Raw genomic sequence first — 9821 nt, forward strand, 5'->3', positions numbered from 1 at the left:
TTGCCGTTAATAAGTGAAAGAAATAAAATATATACAATCAAAGCGCATGAGATATCAGGTGCGATCATACCAGCACTAATGCACCGGATCCCATCAGAACTCCGCAGTTAAGCGTGCTTGGGCGAGAGTAGTACTAGGATGGGTGACCTCCTGGGAAGTCCTTGTGTTGCACCTCTTTTTTTGCGATTTTTTAAATACTTCTTTTTATTTCTGTTAATCGGCGTAAAAGAGTCGGAAAAAGTAGGAGAAGACAAGCATTTCAGCGTTAATTATGTTTGTTTTGCCGTTAATAAGTGAAAGAAATAAAATATATACAATCAAAGCGCATGAGATATCAGGTGCGATCATACCAGCACTAATGCACCGGATCCCATCAGAACTCCGCAGTTAAGCGTGCTTGGGCGAGAGTAGTACTAGGATGGGTGACCTCCTGGGAAGTCCTTGTGTTGCACCTCTTTTTTGCGATTTTTTAAATACTTCTTTTTATTTCTGTTAATCGGCGTAAAAGAGTCGGAAAAAGTAGGAGAAGACAAGCATTTCAGCGTTAATTATGTTTGTTTTGCCGTTAATAAGTGAAAGAAATAAAATATATACAATCAAAGCGCATGAGATATCAGGTGCGATCATACCAGCACTAATGCACCGGATCCCATCAGAACTCCGCAGTTAAGCGTGCTTGGGCGAGAGTAGTACTAGGATGGGTGACCTCCTGGGAAGTCCTTGTGTTGCACCTCTTTTTTGCGATTTTTTAAATACTTCTTTTTATTTCTGTTAATCGGCGTAAAAGAGTCGGAAAAAGTAGGAGAAGACAAGCATTTCAGCGTTAATTATGTTTGTTTTGCCGTTAATAAGTGAAAGAAATAAAATATATACAATCAAAGCGCATGAGATATCAGGTGCGATCATACCAGCACTAATGCACCGGATCCCATCAGAACTCCGCAGTTAAGCGTGCTTGGGCGAGAGTAGTACTAGGATGGGTGACCTCCTGGGAAGTCCTTGTGTTGCACCTCTTTTTTGCGATTTTTTAAATACTTCTTTTTATTTCTGTTAATCGGCGTAAAAGAGTCGGAAAAAGTAGGAGAAGACAAGCATTTCAGCGTTAATTATGTTTGTTTTGCCGTTAATAAGTGAAAGAAATAAAATATATACAATCAAAGCGCATGAGATATCAGGTGCGATCATACCAGCACTAATGCACCGGATCCCATCAGAACTCCGCAGTTAAGCGTGCTTGGGCGAGAGTAGTACTAGGATGGGTGACCTCCTGGGAAGTCCTTGTGTTGCACCTCTTTTTTTGCGATTTTTTAAATACTTCTTTTTATTTCTGTTAATCGGCGTAAAAGAGTCGGAAAAAGTAGGAGAAGACAAGCATTTCAGCGTTAATTATGTTTGTTTTGCCGTTAATAAGTGAAAGAAATAAAATATATACAATCAAAGCGCATGAGATATCAGGTGCGATCATACCAGCACTAATGCACCGGATCCCATCAGAACTCCGCAGTTAAGCGTGCTTGGGCGAGAGTAGTACTAGGATGGGTGACCTCCTGGGCGTTAATTATGTTTGTTTTGCCGTTAATAAGTGAAAGAAATAAAATATATACAATCAAAGTGCATGAGATATCAGGTGCGATCATACCAGCACTAATGCACCGGATCCCATCAGAACTCCGCAGTTAAGCGTGCTTGGGCGAGAGTAGTACTAGGATGGGTGACCTCCTGGGAAGTCCTTGTGTTGCACCTCTTTTTTTGCGAGTTTTTAAGTACTTCTTTTTGTTTCTGTTAATCGGCGTAAAAGAGTCGGAAAAAGTAGGAGAAGACAAGCATTTCAGCGTTAATTATGTTTGTTTTGCCGTTAATAAGTGAAAGAAATAAAATATATACAATCAAAGCGCATGAGATATCAGGTGCGATCATACCAGCACTAATGCACCGGATCCCATCAGAACTCCGCAGTTAAGCGTGCTTGGGCGAGAGTAGTACTAGGATGGGTGACCTCCTGGGAAGTCCTTGTGTTGCACCTCTTTTTTTGCGATTTTTTAAATACTTCTTTTTATTTCTGTTAATCGGCGTAAAAGAGTCGGAAAAAGTAGGAGAAGACAAGCATTTCAGCGTTAATTATGTTTGTTTTGCCGTTAATAAGTGAAAGAAATAAAATATATACAATCAAAGCGCATGAGATATCAGGTGCGATCATACCAGCACTAATGCACCGGATCCCATCAGAACTCCGCAGTTAAGCGTGCTTGGGCGAGAGTAGTACTAGGATGGGTGACCTCCTGGGAAGTCCTTGTGTTGCACCTCTTTTTTTGCGATTTTTTAAATACTTCTTTTTATTTCTGTTAATCGGCGTAAAAGAGTCGGAAAAAGTAGGAGAAGACAAGCATTTCAGCGTTAATTATGTTTGTTTTGCCGTTAATAAGTGAAAGAAATAAAATATATACAATCAAAGCGCATGAGATATCAGGTGCGATCATACCAGCACTAATGCACCGGATCCCATCAGAACTCCGCAGTTAAGCGTGCTTGGGCGAGAGTAGTACTAGGATGGGTGACCTCCTGGGAAGTCCTTGTGTTGCACCTCTTTTTTTGCGATTTTTTAAATACTTCTTTTTATTTCTGTTAATCGGCGTAAAAGAGTCGGAAAAAGTAGGAGAAGACAAGCATTTCAGCGTTAATTATGTTTGTTTTGCCGTTAATAAGTGAAAGAAATAAAATATATACAATCAAAGCGCATGAGATATCAGGTGCGATCATACCAGCACTAATGCACCGGATCCCATCAGAACTCCGCAGTTAAGCGTGCTTGGGCGAGAGTAGTACTAGGATGGGTGACCTCCTGGGAAGTCCTTGTGTTGCACCTCTTTTTTTGCGATTTTTTAAATACTTCTTTTTATTTCTGTTAATCGGCGTAAAAGAGTCGGAAAAAGTAGGAGAAGACAAGCATTTCAGCGTTAATTATGTTTGTTTTGCCGTTAATAAGTGAAAGAAATAAAATATATACAATCAAAGCGCATGAGATATCAGGTGCGATCATACCAGCACTAATGCACCGGATCCCATCAGAACTCCGCAGTTAAGCGTGCTTGGGCGAGAGTAGTACTAGGATGGGTGACCTCCTGGGAAGTCCTTGTGTTGCACCTCTTTTTTGCGATTTTTTAAATACTTCTTTTTATTTCTGTTAATCGGCGTAAAAGAGTCGGAAAAAGTAGGAGAAGACAAGCATTTCAGCGTTAATTATGTTTGTTTTGCCGTTAATAAGTGAAAGAAATAAAATATATACAATCAAAGCGCATGAGATATCAGGTGCGATCATACCAGCACTAATGCACCGGATCCCATCAGAACTCCGCAGTTAAGCGTGCTTGGGCGAGAGTAGTACTAGGATGGGTGACCTCCTGGGAAGTCCTTGTGTTGCACCTCTTTTTTTGCGATTTTTTAAATACTTCTTTTTATTTCTGTTAATCGGCGTAAAAGAGTCGGAAAAAGTAGGAGAAGACAAGCATTTCAGCGTTAATTATGTTTGTTTTGCCGTTAATAAGTGAAAGAAATAAAATATATACAATCAAAGCGCATGAGATATCAGGTGCGATCATACCAGCACTAATGCACCGGATCCCATCAGAACTCCGCAGTTAAGCGTGCTTGGGCGAGAGTAGTACTAGGATGGGTGACCTCCTGGGAAGTCCTTGTGTTGCACCTCTTTTTTTGCGATTTTTTAAATACTTCTTTTTATTTCTGTTAATCGGCGTAAAAGAGTCGGAAAAAGTAGGAGAAGACAAGCATTTCAGCGTTAATTATGTTTGTTTTGCCGTTAATAAGTGAAAGAAATAAAATATATACAATCAAAGCGCATGAGATATCAGGTGCGATCATACCAGCACTAATGCACCGGATCCCATCAGAACTCCGCAGTTAAGCGTGCTTGGGCGAGAGTAGTACTAGGATGGGTGACCTCCTGGGAAGTCCTTGTGTTGCACCTCTTTTTTTGCGATTTTTTAAATACTTCTTTTTATTTCTGTTAATCGGCGTAAAAGAGTCGGAAAAAGTAGGAGAAGACAAGCATTTCAGCGTTAATTATGTTTGTTTTGCCGTTAATAAGTGAAAGAAATAAAATATATACAATCAAAGCGCATGAGATATCAGGTGCGATCATACCAGCACTAATGCACCGGATCCCATCAGAACTCCGCAGTTAAGCGTGCTTGGGCGAGAGTAGTACTAGGATGGGTGACCTCCTGGGCGTTAATTATGTTGTTTTGCCGTTAATAAGTGAAAGAAATAAAATATATACAATCAAAGCGCATGAGATATCAGGTGCGATCATACCAGCACTAATGCACCGGATCCCATCAGAACTCCGCAGTTAAGCGTGCTTGGGCGAGAGTAGTACTAGGATGGGTGACCTCCTGGGAAGTCCTTGTGTTGCACCTCTTTTTTGCGATTTTTAAATACTTCTTTTTGTTTCTGTTAATCGGCGTAAAAGAGTCGGAAAAAGTAGGAGAAGACAAGCATTTCAGCGTTAATTATGTTTGTTTTGCCGTTAATAAGTGAAAGAAATAAAATATATACAATCAAAGCGCATGAGATATCAGGTGCGATCATACCAGCACTAATGCACCGGATCCCATCAGAACTCCGCAGTTAAGCGTGCTTGGGCGAGAGTAGTACTAGGATGGGTGACCTCCTGGGAAGTCCTTGTGTTGCACCTCTTTTTTTGCGATTTTTTAAATACTTCTTTTTATTTCTGTTAATCGGCGTAAAAGAGTCGGAAAAAGTAGGAGAAGACAAGCATTTCAGCGTTAATTATGTTTGTTTTGCCGTTAATAAGTGAAAGAAATAAAATATATACAATCAAAGCGCATGAGATATCAGGTGCGATCATACCAGCACTAATGCACCGGATCCCATCAGAACTCCGCAGTTAAGCGTGCTTGGGCGAGAGTAGTACTAGGATGGGTGACCTCCTGGGAAGTCCTTGTGTTGCACCTCTTTTTTTGCGATTTTTTAAATACTTCTTTTTATTTCTGTTAATCGGCGTAAAAGAGTCGGAAAAAGTAGGAGAAGACAAGCATTTCAGCGTTAATTATGTTTGTTTTGCCGTTAATAAGTGAAAGAAATAAAATATATACAATCAAAGCGCATGAGATATCAGGTGCGATCATACCAGCACTAATGCACCGGATCCCATCAGAACTCCGCAGTTAAGCGTGCTTGGGCGAGAGTAGTACTAGGATGGGTGACCTCCTGGGAAGTCCTTGTGTTGCACCTCTTTTTTTGCGATTTTTTAAATACTTCTTTTTATTTCTGTTAATCGGCGTAAAAGAGTCGGAAAAAGTAGGAGAAGACAAGCATTTCAGCGTTAATTATGTTTGTTTTGCCGTTAATAAGTGAAAGAAATAAAATATATACAATCAAAGCGCATGAGATATCAGGTGCGATCATACCAGCACTAATGCACCGGATCCCATCAGAACTCCGCAGTTAAGCGTGCTTGGGCGAGAGTAGTACTAGGATGGGTGACCTCCTGGGAAGTCCTTGTGTTGCACCTCTTTTTTTGCGATTTTTTAAATACTTCTTTTTATTTCTGTTAATCGGCGTAAAAGAGTCGGAAAAAGTAGGAGAAGACAAGCATTTCAGCGTTAATTATGTTTGTTTTGCCGTTAATAAGTGAAAGAAATAAAATATATACAATCAAAGCGCATGAGATATCAGGTGCGATCATACCAGCACTAATGCACCGGATCCCATCAGAACTCCGCAGTTAAGCGTGCTTGGGCGAGAGTAGTACTAGGATGGGTGACCTCCTGGGAAGTCCTTGTGTTGCACCTCTTTTTTTGCGATTTTTTAAATACTTCTTTTTATTTCTGTTAATCGGCGTAAAAGAGTCGGAAAAAGTAGGAGAAGACAAGCATTTCAGCGTTAATTATGTTTGTTTTGCCGTTAATAAGTGAAAGAAATAAAATATATACAATCAAAGCGCATGAGATATCAGGTGCGATCATACCAGCACTAATGCACCGGATCCCATCAGAACTCCGCAGTTAAGCGTGCTTGGGCGAGAGTAGTACTAGGATGGGTGACCTCCTGGGAAGTCCTTGTGTTGCACCTCTTTTTTTGCGATTTTTTAAATACTTCTTTTTATTTCTGTTAATCGGCGTAAAAGAGTCGGAAAAAGTAGGAGAAGACAAGCATTTCAGCGTTAATTATGTTTGTTTTGCCGTTAATAAGTGAAAGAAATAAAATATATACAATCAAAGCGCATGAGATATCAGGTGCGATCATACCAGCACTAATGCACCGGATCCCATCAGAACTCCGCAGTTAAGCGTGCTTGGGCGAGAGTAGTACTAGGATGGGTGACCTCCTGGGAAGTCCTTGTGTTGCACCTCTTTTTTTGCGATTTTTTAAATACTTCTTTTTATTTCTGTTAATCGGCGTAAAAGAGTCGGAAAAAGTAGGAGAAGACAAGCATTTCAGCGTTAATTATGTTTGTTTTGCCGTTAATAAGTGAAAGAAATAAAATATATACAATCAAAGCGCATGAGATATCAGGTGCGATCATACCAGCACTAATGCACCGGATCCCATCAGAACTCCGCAGTTAAGCGTGCTTGGGCGAGAGTAGTACTAGGATGGGTGACCTCCTGGGAAGTCCTTGTGTTGCACCTCTTTTTTTGCGATTTTTTAAATACTTCTTTTTATTTCTGTTAATCGGCGTAAAAGAGTCGGAAAAAGTAGGAGAAGACAAGCATTTCAGCGTTAATTATGTTTGTTTTGCCGTTAATAAGTGAAAGAAATAAAATATATACAATCAAAGCGCATGAGATATCAGGTGCGATCATACCAGCACTAATGCACCGGATCCCATCAGAACTCCGCAGTTAAGCGTGCTTGGGCGAGAGTAGTACTAGGATGGGTGACCTCCTGGGAAGTCCTTGTGTTGCACCTCTTTTTTTGCGATTTTTTAAATACTTCTTTTTATTTCTGTTAATCGGCGTAAAAGAGTCGGAAAAAGTAGGAGAAGACAAGCATTTCAGCGTTAATTATGTTTGTTTTGCCGTTAATAAGTGAAAGAAATAAAATATATACAATCAAAGCGCATGAGATATCAGGTGCGATCATACCAGCACTAATGCACCGGATCCCATCAGAACTCCGCAGTTAAGCGTGCTTGGGCGAGAGTAGTACTAGGATGGGTGACCTCCTGGGAAGTCCTTCTGTTGCACAATTAAAGCGCATGAGATATCAGGTGCGATCATACCAGCACTAATGCACCGGATCCCATCAGAACTCCGCAGTTAAGCGTGCTTGGGCGAGAGTAGTACTAGGATGGGTGACCTCCTGGGAAGTCCTTGTGTTGCACCTCTTCTTTTGCGGTTTTTTAAATACTTCTTTTTATTTCTGTTAATCGGCGTAAAAGAGTCGGAAAAAGTAGGAGAAGACAAGCATTTTAGCGTTAATTATGTTTGTTTTGCCGTTAATAAGTGAAAGAAATAAAATATATACAATCAAAGCGCATGAGATATCAGGTGCGATCATACCAGCACTAATGCACCGGATCCCATCAGAACTCCGCAGTTAAGCGTGCTTGGGCGAGAGTAGTACTAGGATGGGTGACCTCCTGGGAAGTCCTTGTGTTGCACCTCTTCTTTTGCGATTTTTTAAATACTTCTTTTTATTTCTGTTAATCGGCGTAAAAGAGTCGGAAAAAGTAGGAGAAGACAAGCATTTCAGCGTTAATTATGTTTGTTTTGCCGTTAATAAGTGAAAGAAATAAAATATATACAATCAAAGCGCATGAGATATCAGGTGCGATCATACCAGCACTAATGCACCGGATCCCATCAGAACTCCGCAGTTAAGCGTGCTTGGGCGAGAGTAGTACTAGGATGGGTGACCTCCTGGGCGTTAATTATGTTTGTTTTGCCGTTAATAAGTGAAAGAAATAAAATATATACAATCAAAGTGCATGAGATATCAGGTGCGATCATACCAGCACTAATGCACCGGATCCCATCAGAACTCCGCAGTTAAGCGTGCTTGGGCGAGAGTAGTACTAGGATGGGTGACCTCCTGGGAAGTCCTTGTGTTGCACCTCTTTTTTGCGAGTTTTTAAGTACTTCTTTTTGTTCTGTTAATCGGCGTAAAAGAGTCGGAAAAAGTAGGAGAAGACAAGCATTTCAGCGTTAATTATGTTTGTTTTGCCGTTAATAAGTGAAAGAAATAAAATATATACAATCAAAGCGCATGAGATATCAGGTGCGATCATACCAGCACTAATGCACCGGATCCCATCAGAACTCCGCAGTTAAGCGTGCTTGGGCGAGAGTAGTACTAGGATGGGTGACCTCCTGGGAAGTCCTTGTGTTGCACCTCTTTTTTGCGATTTTTTAAATACTTCTTTTTATTTCTGTTAATCGGCGTAAAAGAGTCGGAAAAAGTAGGAGAAGACAAGCATTTCAGCGTTAATTATGTTTGTTTTGCCGTTAATAAGTGAAAGAAATAAAATATATACAATCAAAGCGCATGAGATATCAGGTGCGATCATACCAGCACTAATGCACCGGATCCCATCAGAACTCCGCAGTTAAGCGTGCTTGGGCGAGAGTAGTACTAGGATGGGTGACCTCCTGGGAAGTCCTTGTGTTGCACCTCTTTTTTTGCGATTTTTTAAATACTTCTTTTTATTTCTGTTAATCGGCGTAAAAGAGTCGGAAAAAGTAGGAGAAGACAAGCATTTCAGCGTTAATTATGTTTGTTTTGCCGTTAATAAGTGAAAGAAATAAAATATATACAATCAAAGCGCATGAGATATCAGGTGCGATCATACCAGCACTAATGCACCGGATCCCATCAGAACTCCGCAGTTAAGCGTGCTTGGGCGAGAGTAGTACTAGGATGGGTGACCTCCTGGGAAGTCCTTGTGTTGCACCTCTTTTTTTGCGATTTTTTAAATACTTCTTTTTATTTCTGTTAATCGGCGTAAAAGAGTCGGAAAAAGTAGGAGAAGACAAGCATTTCAGCGTTAATTATGTTTGTTTTGCCGTTAATAAGTGAAAGAAATAAAATATATACAATCAAAGCGCATGAGATATCAGGTGCGATCATACCAGCACTAATGCACCGGATCCCATCAGAACTCCGCAGTTAAGCGTGCTTGGGCGAGAGTAGTACTAGGATGGGTGACCTCCTGGGCGTTAATTATGTTTGTTTTGCCGTTAATAAGTGAAAGAAATAAAATATATACAATCAAAGTGCATGAGATATCAGGTGCGATCATACCAGCACTAATGCACCGGATCCCATCAGAACTCCGCAGTTAAGCGTGCTTGGGCGAGAGTAGTACTAGGATGGGTGACCTCCTGGGAAGTCCTTGTGTTGCACCTCTTTTTTTGCGATTTTTTAAGTACTTCTTTTTGTTTCTGTTAATCGGCGTAAAAGAGTCGGAAAAAGTAGGAGAAGACAAGCATTTCAGCGTTAATTATGTTTGTTTTGCCGTTAATAAGTGAAAGAAATAAAATATATACAATCAAAGCGCATGAGATATCAGGTGCGATCATACCAGCACTAATGCACCGGATCCCATCAGAACTCCGCAGTTAAGCGTGCTTGGGCGAGAGTAGTACTAGGATGGGTGACCTCCTGGGAAGTCCTTGTGTTGCACCTCTTTTTTTGCGATTTTTTAAATACTTCTTTTTATTTCTGTTAATCGGCGTAAAAGAGTCGGAAAAAGTAGGAGAAGACAAGCATTTCAGCGTTAATTATGTTTGTTTTGCCGTTAATAAGTGAAAGAAATAAAATATATACAATCAAAGCGC

At 40.5% G+C, this 9821-nt stretch overlaps 33 non-coding genes and 4 pseudogenes across 33 annotated transcripts; all 37 read left to right on the plus strand.

The window, feature by feature from the left end:
• The first annotated feature begins 56 nt into the window (after window positions 1–56).
• Window positions 57–175, plus strand: LOC127113860 (5S ribosomal RNA). The gene has a single exon (XR_007799878.1). It is a non-coding gene; the product is annotated as a 5S ribosomal RNA (ribosomal RNA).
• Window positions 176–336: 161 nt separating this feature from the next.
• LOC127113861 (5S ribosomal RNA) lies at window positions 337–455 on the plus strand. The gene has a single exon (XR_007799879.1). It is a non-coding gene; the product is annotated as a 5S ribosomal RNA (ribosomal RNA).
• A 160-nt stretch (window positions 456–615) lies between these two features.
• On the plus strand, window positions 616–734 carry LOC127113863 (5S ribosomal RNA). The gene has a single exon (XR_007799881.1). It is a non-coding gene; the product is annotated as a 5S ribosomal RNA (ribosomal RNA).
• A 160-nt stretch (window positions 735–894) lies between these two features.
• Window positions 895–1013, plus strand: LOC127113864 (5S ribosomal RNA). Its single transcript, XR_007799882.1, has one exon. It is a non-coding gene; the product is annotated as a 5S ribosomal RNA (ribosomal RNA).
• A 160-nt stretch (window positions 1014–1173) lies between these two features.
• LOC127113865 (5S ribosomal RNA) lies at window positions 1174–1292 on the plus strand. The gene has a single exon (XR_007799883.1). It is a non-coding gene; the product is annotated as a 5S ribosomal RNA (ribosomal RNA).
• Window positions 1293–1453: 161 nt separating this feature from the next.
• Window positions 1454–1576, plus strand: LOC127113838 (uncharacterized; annotated as a pseudogene).
• A 49-nt stretch (window positions 1577–1625) lies between these two features.
• Window positions 1626–1744, plus strand: LOC127113866 (5S ribosomal RNA). Its single transcript, XR_007799884.1, has one exon. It is a non-coding gene; the product is annotated as a 5S ribosomal RNA (ribosomal RNA).
• Window positions 1745–1905: 161 nt separating this feature from the next.
• LOC127113867 (5S ribosomal RNA) lies at window positions 1906–2024 on the plus strand. The gene has a single exon (XR_007799885.1). It is a non-coding gene; the product is annotated as a 5S ribosomal RNA (ribosomal RNA).
• A 161-nt stretch (window positions 2025–2185) lies between these two features.
• Window positions 2186–2304, plus strand: LOC127113868 (5S ribosomal RNA). The gene has a single exon (XR_007799886.1). It is a non-coding gene; the product is annotated as a 5S ribosomal RNA (ribosomal RNA).
• A 161-nt stretch (window positions 2305–2465) lies between these two features.
• Window positions 2466–2584, plus strand: LOC127113869 (5S ribosomal RNA). Its single transcript, XR_007799887.1, has one exon. It is a non-coding gene; the product is annotated as a 5S ribosomal RNA (ribosomal RNA).
• A 161-nt stretch (window positions 2585–2745) lies between these two features.
• LOC127113870 (5S ribosomal RNA) lies at window positions 2746–2864 on the plus strand. Its single transcript, XR_007799888.1, has one exon. It is a non-coding gene; the product is annotated as a 5S ribosomal RNA (ribosomal RNA).
• Window positions 2865–3025: 161 nt separating this feature from the next.
• LOC127113871 (5S ribosomal RNA) lies at window positions 3026–3144 on the plus strand. Its single transcript, XR_007799889.1, has one exon. It is a non-coding gene; the product is annotated as a 5S ribosomal RNA (ribosomal RNA).
• Window positions 3145–3304: 160 nt separating this feature from the next.
• Window positions 3305–3423, plus strand: LOC127113872 (5S ribosomal RNA). The gene has a single exon (XR_007799890.1). It is a non-coding gene; the product is annotated as a 5S ribosomal RNA (ribosomal RNA).
• Window positions 3424–3584: 161 nt separating this feature from the next.
• Window positions 3585–3703, plus strand: LOC127113875 (5S ribosomal RNA). Its single transcript, XR_007799892.1, has one exon. It is a non-coding gene; the product is annotated as a 5S ribosomal RNA (ribosomal RNA).
• Window positions 3704–3864: 161 nt separating this feature from the next.
• LOC127113876 (5S ribosomal RNA) lies at window positions 3865–3983 on the plus strand. Its single transcript, XR_007799893.1, has one exon. It is a non-coding gene; the product is annotated as a 5S ribosomal RNA (ribosomal RNA).
• Window positions 3984–4144: 161 nt separating this feature from the next.
• LOC127113819 (uncharacterized) lies at window positions 4145–4266 on the plus strand (annotated as a pseudogene).
• Window positions 4267–4315: 49 nt separating this feature from the next.
• On the plus strand, window positions 4316–4434 carry LOC127113877 (5S ribosomal RNA). Its single transcript, XR_007799894.1, has one exon. It is a non-coding gene; the product is annotated as a 5S ribosomal RNA (ribosomal RNA).
• Window positions 4435–4593: 159 nt separating this feature from the next.
• LOC127113878 (5S ribosomal RNA) lies at window positions 4594–4712 on the plus strand. The gene has a single exon (XR_007799895.1). It is a non-coding gene; the product is annotated as a 5S ribosomal RNA (ribosomal RNA).
• Window positions 4713–4873: 161 nt separating this feature from the next.
• LOC127113879 (5S ribosomal RNA) lies at window positions 4874–4992 on the plus strand. The gene has a single exon (XR_007799896.1). It is a non-coding gene; the product is annotated as a 5S ribosomal RNA (ribosomal RNA).
• A 161-nt stretch (window positions 4993–5153) lies between these two features.
• On the plus strand, window positions 5154–5272 carry LOC127113620 (5S ribosomal RNA). The gene has a single exon (XR_007799680.1). It is a non-coding gene; the product is annotated as a 5S ribosomal RNA (ribosomal RNA).
• Window positions 5273–5433: 161 nt separating this feature from the next.
• On the plus strand, window positions 5434–5552 carry LOC127113621 (5S ribosomal RNA). Its single transcript, XR_007799681.1, has one exon. It is a non-coding gene; the product is annotated as a 5S ribosomal RNA (ribosomal RNA).
• Window positions 5553–5713: 161 nt separating this feature from the next.
• On the plus strand, window positions 5714–5832 carry LOC127113622 (5S ribosomal RNA). Its single transcript, XR_007799682.1, has one exon. It is a non-coding gene; the product is annotated as a 5S ribosomal RNA (ribosomal RNA).
• A 161-nt stretch (window positions 5833–5993) lies between these two features.
• LOC127113624 (5S ribosomal RNA) lies at window positions 5994–6112 on the plus strand. Its single transcript, XR_007799683.1, has one exon. It is a non-coding gene; the product is annotated as a 5S ribosomal RNA (ribosomal RNA).
• A 161-nt stretch (window positions 6113–6273) lies between these two features.
• On the plus strand, window positions 6274–6392 carry LOC127113625 (5S ribosomal RNA). The gene has a single exon (XR_007799684.1). It is a non-coding gene; the product is annotated as a 5S ribosomal RNA (ribosomal RNA).
• Window positions 6393–6553: 161 nt separating this feature from the next.
• LOC127113627 (5S ribosomal RNA) lies at window positions 6554–6672 on the plus strand. The gene has a single exon (XR_007799686.1). It is a non-coding gene; the product is annotated as a 5S ribosomal RNA (ribosomal RNA).
• Window positions 6673–6833: 161 nt separating this feature from the next.
• On the plus strand, window positions 6834–6952 carry LOC127113628 (5S ribosomal RNA). Its single transcript, XR_007799687.1, has one exon. It is a non-coding gene; the product is annotated as a 5S ribosomal RNA (ribosomal RNA).
• Window positions 6953–7113: 161 nt separating this feature from the next.
• Window positions 7114–7232, plus strand: LOC127113806 (5S ribosomal RNA). The gene has a single exon (XR_007799856.1). It is a non-coding gene; the product is annotated as a 5S ribosomal RNA (ribosomal RNA).
• An 18-nt stretch (window positions 7233–7250) lies between these two features.
• LOC127113629 (5S ribosomal RNA) lies at window positions 7251–7369 on the plus strand. The gene has a single exon (XR_007799688.1). It is a non-coding gene; the product is annotated as a 5S ribosomal RNA (ribosomal RNA).
• A 161-nt stretch (window positions 7370–7530) lies between these two features.
• Window positions 7531–7649, plus strand: LOC127113630 (5S ribosomal RNA). The gene has a single exon (XR_007799689.1). It is a non-coding gene; the product is annotated as a 5S ribosomal RNA (ribosomal RNA).
• A 161-nt stretch (window positions 7650–7810) lies between these two features.
• On the plus strand, window positions 7811–7933 carry LOC127113833 (uncharacterized; annotated as a pseudogene).
• A 49-nt stretch (window positions 7934–7982) lies between these two features.
• LOC127113631 (5S ribosomal RNA) lies at window positions 7983–8101 on the plus strand. The gene has a single exon (XR_007799690.1). It is a non-coding gene; the product is annotated as a 5S ribosomal RNA (ribosomal RNA).
• A 159-nt stretch (window positions 8102–8260) lies between these two features.
• Window positions 8261–8379, plus strand: LOC127113632 (5S ribosomal RNA). The gene has a single exon (XR_007799691.1). It is a non-coding gene; the product is annotated as a 5S ribosomal RNA (ribosomal RNA).
• A 160-nt stretch (window positions 8380–8539) lies between these two features.
• On the plus strand, window positions 8540–8658 carry LOC127113633 (5S ribosomal RNA). The gene has a single exon (XR_007799692.1). It is a non-coding gene; the product is annotated as a 5S ribosomal RNA (ribosomal RNA).
• A 161-nt stretch (window positions 8659–8819) lies between these two features.
• LOC127113635 (5S ribosomal RNA) lies at window positions 8820–8938 on the plus strand. The gene has a single exon (XR_007799693.1). It is a non-coding gene; the product is annotated as a 5S ribosomal RNA (ribosomal RNA).
• A 161-nt stretch (window positions 8939–9099) lies between these two features.
• LOC127113830 (uncharacterized) lies at window positions 9100–9222 on the plus strand (annotated as a pseudogene).
• A 49-nt stretch (window positions 9223–9271) lies between these two features.
• LOC127113636 (5S ribosomal RNA) lies at window positions 9272–9390 on the plus strand. The gene has a single exon (XR_007799694.1). It is a non-coding gene; the product is annotated as a 5S ribosomal RNA (ribosomal RNA).
• A 161-nt stretch (window positions 9391–9551) lies between these two features.
• Window positions 9552–9670, plus strand: LOC127113637 (5S ribosomal RNA). The gene has a single exon (XR_007799695.1). It is a non-coding gene; the product is annotated as a 5S ribosomal RNA (ribosomal RNA).
• Window positions 9671–9821: the final 151 nt, after the last annotated feature.

The sequence above is a fragment of the Lathyrus oleraceus genome, unplaced genomic scaffold (genome assembly GCF_024323335.1).
Source record: "Lathyrus oleraceus cultivar Zhongwan6 unplaced genomic scaffold, CAAS_Psat_ZW6_1.0 chrUn0352, whole genome shotgun sequence".
NCBI lineage: Eukaryota > Viridiplantae > Streptophyta > Magnoliopsida > Fabales > Fabaceae > Lathyrus > Lathyrus oleraceus.